The sequence below is a fragment of the Squalius cephalus genome (assembly GCF_949319135.1).
Source record: "Squalius cephalus genome assembly, chromosome: 17".
NCBI classification, from domain to species: Eukaryota; Metazoa; Chordata; class Actinopteri; order Cypriniformes; family Leuciscidae; genus Squalius; species Squalius cephalus.
In genome coordinates, this window is record NC_137138.1 from 7549525 (window position 1) to 7564313 (window position 14789).

The following is a 14789-nucleotide window of genomic DNA, read 5'->3' on the forward strand; positions in this document are numbered from 1 at the left end:
GTTAATATGAATCAAACAACAAAAGAAAAATAGAAAATCACTCACTGCTCTTGACTCTATGGGCCCAATTTTAACGTTCTAAGCACATAAAGCGCACGGCGCAAGTGCATTTAAGTGTCTGAATCCACTTTTGCTATTTTAACCACAGGAAAAATGGTCGGTGCGCCCAGCTCATGGTCTAAAAGGGATGTCCCTATTCTCTTAAAGAGTAATGGGTGTGTTTTGGGCTTTACGTGCAATAAACCAATCCGAGACTCATCTCCCATTCCCTTTAAAGGGGTCATATAATGTAATTTTTGTACAAGCTAATATGATTCTTTAGGGTCTAAATTAAAAGTTTGTAATATACTTTAATTAAAAATTCTCATTAGTATTGTAAGAAAACACTCATTTTACCTGGTCAAAAACAGCTCTGTTTTCAGCACGCCGTTTCAGTGCATGTGTCTTTAAATGATAATGAGCTTTGCTCACCCCGCCCCTCTGTTCTGTGTGTACACCGTTTGTAACACAATAACCATAACGCGTTGTTCATTATAAACATGGGATTATGAATTATATTGAGAATGTCGTACATAGAAAACATGCCATAATGTACCCTGAGTGTAAAAATAGCCACATTCTATTTTCTAATCTTTGCAAAGATTAATATAAAGATTAATATAAAGGTCAATAAAACGCTACACTCACTTCAGTTCTTCTGGAGGTGCAGCAGGAACACGAATAGTTGGTACTGATCCTTTTTTCAGGAGCAGCTTCTTAGCAAATAACCAGCTTTTTACTGATCCTCGTTTGTAAAGCAGTCTGGTGAAATGATTCGCGCAAACATGAAAGCATTGACGTTGATCATGGGGAACATTCCCTTCGAAAACAAACTCAGCCACTGCGTCTTCAGCGGTTCGGATTTAGGAACATCATCAATATGACTGCTGTGTTCGTTATTACACCCAAGAACAGAACACCACAATCGCTAGATGCCATTCTACTCAGCACTCCAGCTATCAACACTGAACGCGCCGGCCGCCGCGTGGCCGCGTGCTATGATTGACAGCTCGCTCACGAGGGCGCGAGGGCGGGTCTGTGTTTGAAATGCTGCTGTCAATCAGCCATCGTGGGAGGGGCGTCGATTTTGTGACGTCACAATATCGAAGAGCTTGATTTGAGACAGGAGGAAACATATAAGAAGATTTAAAAAAACCACTGGATGGATTTTTATCATTTTATTATGGTTGTGTACAGGCACTGCCAACACACATTTCAGTACAATCAACTTGTAAAAGTGCATGTACCATTATATGACCCCTTTAAAAGCCAGTTGCGCTATTTACATGACGGAATTTGCAAGCAGAAAGAGTGAACGCGTCTCCAGAGAGGAAACAGATATGCTCGTGCGCGAGGTTAAAGTGTGCGAGCAGACCATCTACGGGACAAACCGGATTCCACCATATCTTTATGTACACAATAATAATCTTTTACATTGTAATCCTTTTATTTTTCATATTTAAAAATGTTTGTGTGCTGCTGCGCGTCCCTGTGTGTTTAATAAGCAGAGTGTACACGCATTGTGGACCCGCCTATAGGCTCATATTACCACGCTCTTTAAATAACAAATAAAAAAAATATTGCACTATTGACTTTAGACCAGGTTTCAGTTGGTCAATGGGGCAGTCTATTTCAGTTGCCTCAAAATAGCAACACGCCAACAATGCGCCCGAATACACTTCGTTTTCAGACCATGGGTGCACAAATAGGCGCAAATGCATTTGCTATTTAAACAATGTGTTGCAGGAGTGAAAATGATAATTGTGTTGGGCTGAAAACATTACGGACTGTACAGCTCACTGAGGGCGGGTCTATGCTAATAGGGCCTAGGTAATGTCCCATCCTACATTATTTCTCAATGAATGTTCTGTTTCATTCAGAAATACCTCACAACACAGAAGATAAAAAGCATTTTGAATGATGTTTCATGTTTAAATTGTGTAAATAGTTGCTGTAAGGTCGACTGTACCCGGTGTAATTGTTTCCATCTGCTTATAAATTATTCACAGAACTACAGGGGGAAACGTCTCCCTTGAAGGACATTGTGTGGAAAAATAAATCCAATATAGGAAAAGGAAGTGCATTTGTCCTTAATCCCGAATGTAAAAGTCCACAGAGATGTTTGTGTCAACACAAAACTTCAATTATTTGGACAACATTTAGTCTCTCTACACTTTTAGTGTACTCACACTCACTCACTAGATAGGCTACACTACACTACACTGAAAACATGACTGTTTGCCTATGCATTTTGGTTGTTGCCTTTGTGTTGCAATGAGGTTCCTAAAGAGTGTGTAAACATAGGTCATTTCCGAGTTCCTTTACAGCAAAGGATTGATGTTGCCCTCTGAATGAACTTCCTTCCTCTAGAATTTCCACCTGTGATTTGATGTACTCTCTGATATGAACACATTTACATTAATTTTCTCTCTTGCTCAGTGTCTGTGCTATGGGGCAGAAGCACTAAAGTAAAATGCTATTAGATATTAAATATCATTAAGCGCGCACACACACACACAGATGTTCCCACATGAGGTGATTTAGATCTCACTAAGTACTGCTTTTAGTGTCACAACATTAATCGCTGTACAGCAACACACACACATTATCCCATGTTGCTTCCTGTAGCCATACTAATACGGCATATTCAGCATCAACTAATATTCATTTCTGAGATCTGCACTCACTAATATTAAAAAAAAAAAAAATTACAGAAATGGAACAATATAATTAGTAGATTTACACTTTTCACCTTGTAACCTCACACACACACACACAAACACAGCTGTTCAAGTCGGCATGAAGCGGAAGTGATAATCTTTTCTTCTCTATCGGAGTGCTTCTTGAACAAGAATAAATGTAGGGCGGGACGTGATTTTGTCCATGGGGAATTGATTGGATGGTTGTGGTTTGCTATTGGTGGATCTCATGTGATTGACAGGTTGCCCCGCCCTCACGCAAGTAAACATGTCATCAGAGAAGAGAAAAGAAGAGAAGAGAAGTCGCTGCAAGAGGGAGGGGAATATTTTAATTCAAGACTACGAGGGAACATGAATTAGCTATAAAAAACAATAATGTGCACAGATAAAATCATTTATAATAAATAGCCTACAGCAATATTCCACACACACATACACACACACACACACACACACACACACACACACAAAGAATGGTCAATTTTGATCCATTGGGATGGTGCACATACACACAGAGACCCACAGGTGCAACATCTTTTGGGATTTAATCCTTCAGGAGTTTGATTTTATCCGTCTCAGGAACTCCCACATTCACATTAACACTGCATTATTTTAACCTTGAGGAGGAGAAGCAAACTGCTCATTTAATTATTATTAGCATAAGAACATTACTATCATCACATGTGAGCGCCTGATAATGTCTTTATTGCTTTGAGATGCTCACTTGTCTTTCCTGCTTTTGTCACTGATTAAATTTCCCTCCCTCCTTCCCGCCAGGGGGTCTGCCTGTGGATAAGACCATAAAACCATATATTGATTCCCCGTAATGTGGAAATTTATATGGAATCGTGAATTTAATGTGAAATATAATCAGTGAAACAAAAGAGGCTTGTTCTATCTTGCAGCTGAAAGGGGATTTTAATGTGTAAACGATTCCCTATTCAGAGCCATATAAGTCAAGGATAGGAGAACAGTGCCTCCTGTTGGTCAATCAGTGATACTCAACATGTTCAGATTTGCATACTATCACACTACTATCTAACTATTTCTGCAGTATATTGTATGTATGCCGTGCATAGTGTGTGAATTTTCTTTATGCACAGAATGACCAACAACATTTGCTTAAAAATGTGCAATGCACTTGACTCGGCTTTCCATTTCCAGTGTGATAAATGAATAGGGAAATAATATAGCTTAGGTTAGAAATGCTAGATACATAATGCATAGCATGTACAATGTCATTCAAATGTTTGTTTTTGAAAGTCCTGTAGTCTCTTTTGCTCATTAAGGCTGCATTTGTTTGATTAAAAATACATTAAAAACAGTAATATTGTGAAATATTATTACAATTTAAAATAACAGTTTTCTTTTTGAATACATTTTAAAATGTAATTTATTCCTGTGATGCAAAGCTGAATTTTCAGCATCATTCTTCCAGTCTTCTGTGTCACATGATCCTTCAGAAATCATTCTAATATGATGATTTGCTATTTTGCATTGATTTGAAATGTCTTTACTGTCACTTTTAATCAATTTAATGCGTCCTAGCTGAATAAAAGTATTAATTTTTTTTAGAAAATCTTACTGACCCTAAATAGCTACTACGGCCTACTAAAATACAGCAGGAATTACTTTTAATAAAATAAATTTGAAGTAAAATATTTTACAGTTTGTCATTACATTTAAATAATCAAAATAAAGAACAAAACAGATCTTTACAAATGGAAGATCAACTTTGCATTGCAGTCTATACCAGCTTCTCAAACACTCACAGCACAAACTGCAATATTTAACTAAAATATGCCTCTGAGAACATCAGTGGGTTACACTTTATTTTAAGGTGTCATTGTTACAGTGTAATTATATATTAATTAATAAAATGTACTTACTATAGGGTTAGGGTTAGGATTTGGTTGAGGGTTAGTTGCATGTAATTATGCATAATTTACTGTTATTACTATGGTAAGTACATACATATGTAACATGGACACTGTAAAATAAAGTGTTACCCGTCAGTGAGTGATGTCTTAAACCAATCAGTGAATTGTTTCTCTTTCTTTTGATTGGTTCATTGAAACAAACTGTCCAAACAAACCGATTGACTGAATCATATTTCTCAGCACTAACCAAGTGTTCTTCATTGATGTGTAACACACACTGAAAATAATGGCTGAATATTTTTCTGCATCACATGAAGGAGCAGGATATCTAAAATCCCCCCCTGCAGAAAGTCTCAGTGTAATGACCGGATGTCTGTCTGTCCTCAGCGATACGCTCACTAACCTCTGTCCTGCTGCGACGCTCACACTGGCCATCCTTTCCCTCACTTCCCTGCTGTGTGTGTGTGTGTGTGTGTGTGTGAGAGAGGTTTATTCTGTGATTTGAGGCAGAACTACAAGAAAATGTTATTGAATGGTTCTTTTGACACACACAAAAAAAAATCAATCTACTGTCCTTCGCCAAGATGTGGGGCATTGCACAGTGGCTGCAAATTTCTGTAAAAAAAAAGTTATTGCTTTGATAGAGACTCAAAATTGCAATACGAATAACATAATAATGTTTGAAATATTCAAAAAAAAAAAATGTGTCTTTGCCTCACAAAAGTCTTCATTACACCAAGCAGGAATGTTTTATAAATCTATTTCAAATTATTTTCTCATATTTTATATGGATATTAATATTTAATTTCACTGCAGCACCAATATTTTAAATGCTTGATGTGCTTCTTTTAATAAATCCAAACTAACAAGTAACCTTTATTAATCCACTCGTTGGCGATCACACGTTGACCTGATTGGTTACAAGTTTGTGACATCAGAAACACCAGCGATTTCAACCCGTGTTTTTGAGACTGTCTTTGGTTCACTGCAGTTTTAAGGAGAAAATACTCACCAATGGTGTTGACTTATGAATTTGCACATGGTTTGTCTTAAAGCATATTAAAAACACCACATAGACAAACAATATTAAACGCTTGATTTTGATTGGCTGTCAATGTTTTTATTGTTCATCAGCTAGAAAAAAAAAAATCTGAAAATGATTCTAACTATCTTCGATTACTTGTAGGATCATATGATTTTTTATTTATTTATTTATTTTACTTTGGGAGTAAACCTATATCTACAGCCTGCAAAATATTATTCAGGCCTATTGTACACTCTGAAAAATAAAGGTCCAAAGGTTGTTGTTGTTTTTTGCAGTGATCCATAAAAGAACCATTCAGTGAACAGTTCTTTTTTTTTTATTTTTTACATTTTAATAATCTAAAGAACCTTTTTCTACTATAAATAGACTTTTCTGCAATGCAGATGTTGCATGGATGTTTAAAATTTCTTCATGGAACCAGATTTCTTCATAGACATTCCAGTATTTTAGGTGTGTGTATTCAGGGGAGGACAAAAGTCTGTTCAAGGGGACAAAGTAAAAGTTTTGTGTGTGTGTGTTTTGAAGTTAGTCTGAATAAAACAAACCTTGGGGGGCAAAGACAAACATCATTACAAAGTTGGCTTTGATTAAGCTCTGTGTGTGTGTGTGTGTGTGTGTGTGTGTGTGTGTGTGTGTGTGTGTGTGTGTGTGTGTGTGTGTGTGTGTGTGTGTGTGTGTTCCCTACTGCAGGGTCAAACACACACATAGATTAATTTATTCAAAAGGCATATTATCAAAATCTCTGCTGAGTTAAAGGTGCCCTTGTAACCGGGTTTACAGGGACGTTCTGCCAGCAATAAATCACTCCAAAAACATCCATAATCTAAAAGACAATTATCAGCAAGATAAATCTGCCGCCGTTGAAAACTTTGGCTTATATTTCATCAGAGGAAATTGGCAGCTCGTACCACAGGGAAACAAACTTGTTTAGCGGTACATGTATCTGATTTCGTTCATTGGACATTGCTTATTTTCTCTCCCTCCCAATCTTTCACTTTCCACTCTTTTCTTATATTCACTTAATCATTGGTAATGACGCTCCTGGGCAATTTCCTTGAATTTCTCTCGCTCTTACACCTCACTTGAATACTAACATATTCATTTAAATACTCATCTCTTCCAGCTGAAATGTCTCTCTTCCTCTCTCATTTGTTTCATTGATTGACATTCAGATGCAGCATGACCGGTTGGGACAACTTTCTTTCTTTGATGAAGAATATCTCTCATAAGAAAACCCAACTAGGTGCAGAATAAACCATATTAGTTGATCATTTACTCACCATCATGTTGTGTAGAGACTGTCTTTCGTGGAGCTCAAAAGGAGTTATTCTGCAGACTGCCCAATTAGCTGCTCTTTTCCATCCAGTAAAAGTGAATGGTGACTGACCACGGCTGTAGGGAAAACAAATTCAATGCAAGATTTTTAGTCTGTTCAAAAGTTTGGACACAGTTGGCTTAATTTATGAACTCTTGATATTTTTGCTTAATTGCTTGAAATTAGAGCTGCACGATTTTGGATAAATTGAGAATCACGATTTTGAACAGACCACTAAACAAAATAACATGTAATTTACTAATTGATAATAATTTTTCTGAATGAATTATTTAAAAAAAAAAAAAAGTGTTTGAATTAATGATTCAGTGACTTCACTTGTTTCATTACTGGATGAATCAGCATTTTTGAACGAATCTCTTGAGTGAATGATTCAATGACTACATTTTTTCATGCCTAAAATTTCATTTCATGCCTATATGCCTAGATGACATCTGCTTTCTCTGGCTCAGCGGCAACACAAATGCATATTTGAATGTTCAGGTGTGATTTTGTCAAAGGTTTAATACACACGGGCGAATCTTTGTCATTTAGGAATGAGATTGCGTGGGTGTTTGAATCAAGATCTTTTAACGATTAATTCTTTATTGCCATTGATGGTTCCATGAAGAACCTTTAAAGGGGTCCTATTATGCTTCTTCACTTTTTTTTCAACTTTAGTTATTGTGTAATGTTGCTGTTTGAGCATAAAATTGCTTAAATGTCTCCATCTTAAACAGCTAACACAGCAGTTAACACCTGTTGTATAATTCATTCTCAGTACTTGAGAGAGAAGCAATAATTAGAGTTTTTTGTAAATACATATACACATTTTATTAATAGAGCTGTACACACAGTAAACAATGCACAAATCTGTACATAAGTCTTCTGTTTCAGATACCACAATATTATTATTGTTTATTCTATTTATTTATGGTTTTTCCTTAGCCTCATTTAAATGCCTGTTCTCATGTCATATATGTATGTAAGAGCTCCTGTAAAAAACACAAAAAAATTCCTTGTGTGTTTGCGCACCCTTGGCGAATAAAGCTCATTCTGATTCTGATTCTGATCAAAAAGATCTGCAAGGTTACAAAGCTCAAAGTCCACTCCAAAGGGAGATATTTTATTTAACAGAATTCACTTTCCAAGAACTACAACGAACAACTCATTTCTACTACATACTCATTTAAATAATCCCTGCCCATGGAATACACAAACAAGGGGACGAGTCCTGGTTGAGCTGCTGCTATGTTGCTCTGTTTTTTCCACCACTTTTCCAAAACTCATTTGTTTGACCTTCCTAAGGCTGATAAACTTAGAGCGGTTCAAATTGATTTTAAACACTGTTCCTGAACATTACAACTCCAGCGTTTATCTGTGTGCTGCACATTTTACGGAGAACAGCTTCCAGAGAGTACAATGCAGGCTACGTACAAATGCTCCTCCTGAAATTCAACAGTTCCCACTTTGTCGGGACAATCTGTTGTTTGTGGATCACAACTTGTAAGTATGTCTTATTATTTGTAGTTGTGTTTTCTATTAACAGTTCCAATTATACGTGTTATGTTGTTGCTATGATTTAAACAAAGGGCAGAGCTGTTTGGCCCTGGCCTGCTAGCCATAGTGTTGATAGTGTTTGTAAGCCCTGTCCAAATACCCACACTTAACTTGCGGCCTTGGCCACTTGAGAGCACGTGCCCACGACAGGAAGTAAGAAGTGTGCAAGACTGTCCCATGTCCTAAAAATGCCAAAGCACAGTGCCCTGAACACACACTAAGTCCACACTATCTTGAATACCGCTTCGGAGCAGTATTCGAGGCTAACCGCATCCCATCATGCATTATGTTCGGGAAATTGCATGCCCCGAAATCAAGAGATGAGGAAAATATTCCATTGTAAGTTAAAATTATTAGATATTACATATAATTTGCTAGTAAAACATAAAGTGTTGGACATTTTATTGGTGCAAAGATGAGTAGGCTATGTGTATTTTGTACAACATTTGCAACTGCTTTTTATCACTTAAAGTCCCCCTGTAGTAAATAATTGTATCCCTTAAACTCATCTTTGATCACCAAAATGACACATTTAAACATATGTTTTTCCTGAAAAATAATTCTCCATGCCTTAAAAAAGCTTGAATGTCACTCTACACCCTTGCCTCATTTAGTATACACGGTTCTATGAATATGCAAATTAGCCCCGCCTCCACTCACTCACTCCAGCTCAGAGATCCACTTGTTGACGATCACACGTTGACCTGATTGGTTACAAGGTAGTTTGTGACGTCAGAAAAAACAGCGATTTCAAACCCTGTCTTTGGTTCACTGCAGTTTTAATGAGAAAATACTCAGCAATGGTGTTGACTTATGAATTTGCACATGGTTTGTCTTAATTAAAGCATATTAAAAACACCACATAGACTTATAAGCAACAATAAAAACTTGATTTCCACCAGAGGGGGACTTTAATTAGAAGCACAATTTATAAATTGTGTCTTCTAGTTACATAGGGACTACTGAACAGACATTTAGAAGTTTATTTTAAAATGCAAAGTATTGAAAATAAATAAAGCTCTGTAAACACTTGCACTTTTAGCATAAGTGTGTCCTATCGGGTAATCAAAAGTTCTACACACTTGTAGTCTTCATGCCTACTTGAACACTTGGGCCAAATACAGGAAAAACGTCATGTAAGTAAGTGGTCAAGTGCAAACACCGCAAGTGTGGGTATTTGGACAGGACAACATGTAGCTTTTGTAAGCTCTCGCTTTTGTAAGACTTTCCATTGTACGAAAGGTTCTTTATAGAGGAAAAGTGTTCTTTTGGGTTATTAAAATGTTCTTCATACTGAGATAAAAAAAAGGTTGTTTTAGGAACTGTTCACTGAAATGTTCTTTGAGGAACCAAAAATCAAGCGTAGCGTCAGTTCTGGCTGGTCACGTTAGTCAAGCTCATATCAGCTGACTCTCAGCTGATCCACGTCTACCTATAGGAATACAACGCCTATCACTGTATTCATATATAAGCTCAATCAGTATTATCAGCAGCTATCGCGTTTCTCGGGAGCTAATTAAATGTGAAATTCAGCTGGCAAACCATATCATCTCACAACACATTCTCAACACATTCTCATACCCAAGACGTCACTTTTTGTCACTTTCAACCATGCTTCAATATCTGATGCTCAAAGCACCCTTTAGCGTCCATATGTGACGCTTCGGTTATGGGTAGGTTTAGGTCTGTGGTAGGGTTATGCGTCTCATATGGACGCTAAAGGGTGCTTTGAGCGTCAGATATTGAAGCATGGTTGAAAGTGACGTCTTGGGTATGAGAACGGGCTGCATCTCACAAGGAATCGTGCAATCGGGAATTTAGCAAGAGGAATTCGTTCCCCCCAAGGATTTCACCTCAGATTCATTCAAGTTCGTGAACTTGAACACGAGATTCGCCCCATCGATCATAAGCTGCCTGATTTGGAAGTGACCTCAGTCTGCAGCTGCATTATTGACACAGGACTCGGTATGATTCACTCTCCATTCATCTCTGAAAGTCTCCCCGAAGCTAAGCTAAGTTGCTTTTTTAATGCTCATTGCTAAAAGCTATCGCGGTATTGGCAACATGCTTGTTGCTAATGCTATCTCTGTTGCTTGGGCATAGTATTATTGAGTATACTGTACTAAGCGACATGCTGTGGTAATGAAAGCGTCAACACTAACAACATAGCTTGATGATCCCGTGAATGAGTGTGGAATCATGGGAGTCGTCATCTTCAGCTCCGCAACAATGGAATTCAGTACGACGGGAGCAGAAATCATGTTCATGAATTAGGAAGCACACTGTACTTCATTGCTTAGCTGCGCACTGCATATGATTCAGAGCTACAGGTCGTATCCTTCCCCGACCGGACTACACTAGTTTTAATACTAGTCCCATGGTTATATAACATGCTTGTATCAGATTTTGTTGCCACTAGTCTGAGCTACTGCTGGAGGGTGTATGCTTCCCCTGCCAAACTACACTAGTTTTAGCAATAGTTCCACGATTTATACAACATGCTTGTTGTATCAGATTTTGCTGCCGCTAGGGGTGTAGGCTTCCCCCAATAGATCTCATACACTGTTAAATTGGCTACAGCAAAATGCTTGTTGCAATGTGTCCTTGCTTTCTCCAGCTTGGGGTGATGCTTCCCCCATTAGATTGGATCTATAGTGGCACTAACCTATGCATATGCCACTAACATCAGGATGTATTAACCATTCTATCAGCATCAGTCGTGCTGGGGATAGTGTGTAAAAGACATCCAGAATTTCGCTGTCAGTTTGTGTTTATATTGGCATAAGATTTTATTTTGGGGGGCTATTGCTGCTCTCCCTGCTCTTATCCATGCTAGGCTGCTGGGAGTTCTTGCCCAGAACAGAACCATTACCGCCAATCCTAACTGTATGCTAATTTTCAATCGTATTTGACGATAGTGGTCCTGACAGAAATCAAGAGTAGCGTCAGTTCTGGCAGGTCACGTTAGTCAAGCTCATATCAGCTGACTCTCAGCTGATCCACGTCTACCTATAGGAATACAATGCCTATCACTGTATACATATATAAGCTCCATCAGTATTATCAGCAGCTATCGCATTTCCCAGGAGCTATTACCCTCCTCCATCCCCAGCTCCACCTCTCCTCAGTCAGGATTTAGCATACTAATTACCCCTGAATCAGACTAAAATTCTCTAATTATGTTGTACATTAAAATTAATTATTGATATCTGCAATAGATTCATGTTAGTTCTGTTCGGTTTACGCTGAGGCCGTGTGTCCACCAAAGCGTTTTTTTCACGCGGCTGGCGTATATTTTCAATTGTTTTCAATGGGAGTGCCGCGTTTTTAAAACGGCATGAGCGTAACGTTTTTCACGCTGAAGCGCTGAGCGATCTGCGTTATTTACAGATCGCCGAGAGTTGAAGAATGTTCAACTTTGGGTAAAACGCAACGCTCATCACTGTCACTTTTTACCCAACCATCCAATCAAAGTGGAGGAGGGGCGGGACTAATACCACACCAACCAACCGCCACGTTCTGCTTGTACAACGTCAACAGATGACAACAATAAGCATAATAACGGAACAAAATAATTTAAAAGCCAGAGAAAATATGTTACATTGTATCGACATTTTAATATAGAATCAACACAGAAACAAAATATGTGTGAAATGAGATACTAGTAACACTTTTGTGGATATTCCGTATCATAACAAGCAAAGCGTCTCAACTGAAAAAAATGCTGCGCTGCCAAAACGCTCTCAAGCGCCCATAGCTAGGCGTTTTCAGCAGAGCACATAGCGTTTTCAGCTGGCTAAAAACGCTTTGGTGGACACACGGCCTAAGGGAGGTTATTGCTACCCTTCCTGCTCTTATCCATGCTAGGCTGACTGGATGCGTAGGGAGTTCTTGCCTAGAACAGAGCCATACCGCCAATCCTATGCTATTGTCAATCGTATTTGATGATAGTGGTCCTGACAGGTTCTTCTATGGCTTCACTGTGAAAACATTTATTTTTAACCCTGTGATGCATGATGGTCACTACAGTGGACAGCTATTCAATTCTCACTTCCTTTTAAATGCTCTGGTTTCAATGGTGTAACTGCAGTCACTACAGTGGACTCTAAAGCTGCATTCACATTACAAGCGACACAATCCCATTCATTTCAATAGAGAGGCGATTTCCAGTGACACGAGCGACAGGATGTAGACATGTCCAGCGATGCGACAAAGTTGAGATATGTTTAACTTTATGCAAATGAAGAGCGACTTTGGGAGCGACAACCAATAGGAGTGAAGTCAGAGGAGCACACGTGATCTGTCAAGGCAAGAAGGAGAAGGAGACCTGAATGGTTTCTTGAAACCAGATAGACTGGAGCTTGCGCTTCATTATTTATCATGCAGGGTATTCACTGTAAACAAAAAAAATAAAAATAAAATTCTATTGTGACCCGCAGTGGGACCCCACCTCTGTTGAAAAGCAGAGAAGTGACCAGAGGACCTCCTGAGGTCAGGTTTGGCTATGGATTCACTGGCCCCAGCTCACCAAAGCAAAATATGCAAATATATATGCCATTATGCTGCCTGATACGAAAGCTACATCTATATGCAGTTTCTATAATCTGTATAGGCTATACAGTTCCAGATTGTTTTTTGTTTTTTTGCCATAGGCCTAAACAGTATACAAATATTAATGTGTCATTTATCTGCATTTTTAATTTTCACATATAGTTCTAACGCTCAAACGCATGCAGAAGTTAATTGTGTTTTTTCATGCCTGGAGGACAATAAAAACACAGGGGGGGAAAAATAAATCCTGACTCAGGTTGTCATAATTCATGCATCAGAGGATTAAGAGGATTAAAAATGTATGCGTATTAGGTCAGATTTATTTGTGTGCTTCGTTAGTAAATTCAGTGCAAATGTCAGTCATCCGGCAAGAAGTCTTGAGTTCGCAGGTGCTGCAAAAGTACAAAGCCACATACAGCCCTAAATAACCTCAAAATGATCAGATAGAAATGAGGAGACAAGAGACAGTGTGTCTGGGACTGTGTAGGTGTTATAGGCAGACGAGGAGAGATGGCAGGTAAAAATGGTAATGACACCGAAACACATCTGAATCATCCGCCAAATCAATCTGAAAATAACACCCATTCTGTCTCCATCTCTTTCACTCCCACACTGAAAAAATACTGTCTTCTTCACAATGATGCGCACGCACATGCAAGATCCCACTTTTACAATGAAACAGACACAAGTCCAGACTTTTCCATTACATGTTAAACTTCTTAGATGATAAAACAATAGATACATGGGGGGGGGGGGGGGGGGGCAAGCTGTGGTTACTCTTCTAAGACTAAAAAATGACGAAGAGAAGTGAAGTTTGTTCTGAGTAAAGGAAGAGAAAAGCATTCAGAAATTCCCAAACATACAACAAAACATACCAAATCCTTTTCTGCCATTTTCGAAAACAGCCAGTCTGCCTGGATTCTCACTCTAGTAAACAGCGCCACCATGTGCCCAAAGACTGCTACTACATCTACACAATAATTCCAAACAATAGCACTGCTAAACCTTATTCATAACGATTGTGGTCAATAATACAAATTTAAAAATATCTGCATTCAGTCTCATTACATCTTCAATTTACTCTCAGGAATTAACAATTTCAGAGAATTTATTGTGAATTTGACTCTTAGCTTTACAAACAAAGTGTCAATGAATATATAATTGATTTACTAATTATTAACACACAACATAAGCAGTAATGAATAGAAAAGAAAAATAATCAAATCAGAAAACAGGGAGAGTCAAGAGGTTTTGACTTTTTTGATTTTATTCTTTAACCTAAACATAAATTTACAAGCTTAAAGCTACACTGTGTAACTTTTTTAGTTGATTCTTAGCAAAAAAACACTTAGTTCTTTCAAAAATATATGTGCTCATTAATGTATATTTACTTCTTTCAAGTAATAAAGTATTCTCGTAAGTTTATAATCTGCCATTGAAAGTACATACGGGTGAGGGGTTCGAATGCCGGTCGCCATGTTGCCCCTCCATCTTGAAACTACATTAGACAAAGAGGGGCATACCAGTAAATTCAAGCTTCGCCTTTTGCGTTTTTCACTCAGTGACACCGTGACGAATGCGAGGGGGAGATTACTCGCGAGCTCGCGAGTGCCGGCAGATTTGAAAGATAGTGTGGTGTGTGTGTGTGTGTGTGTGTGTGTGTGCGTGCGTGCTCACACTTGAAAGAGAGAATTAAAACGTCA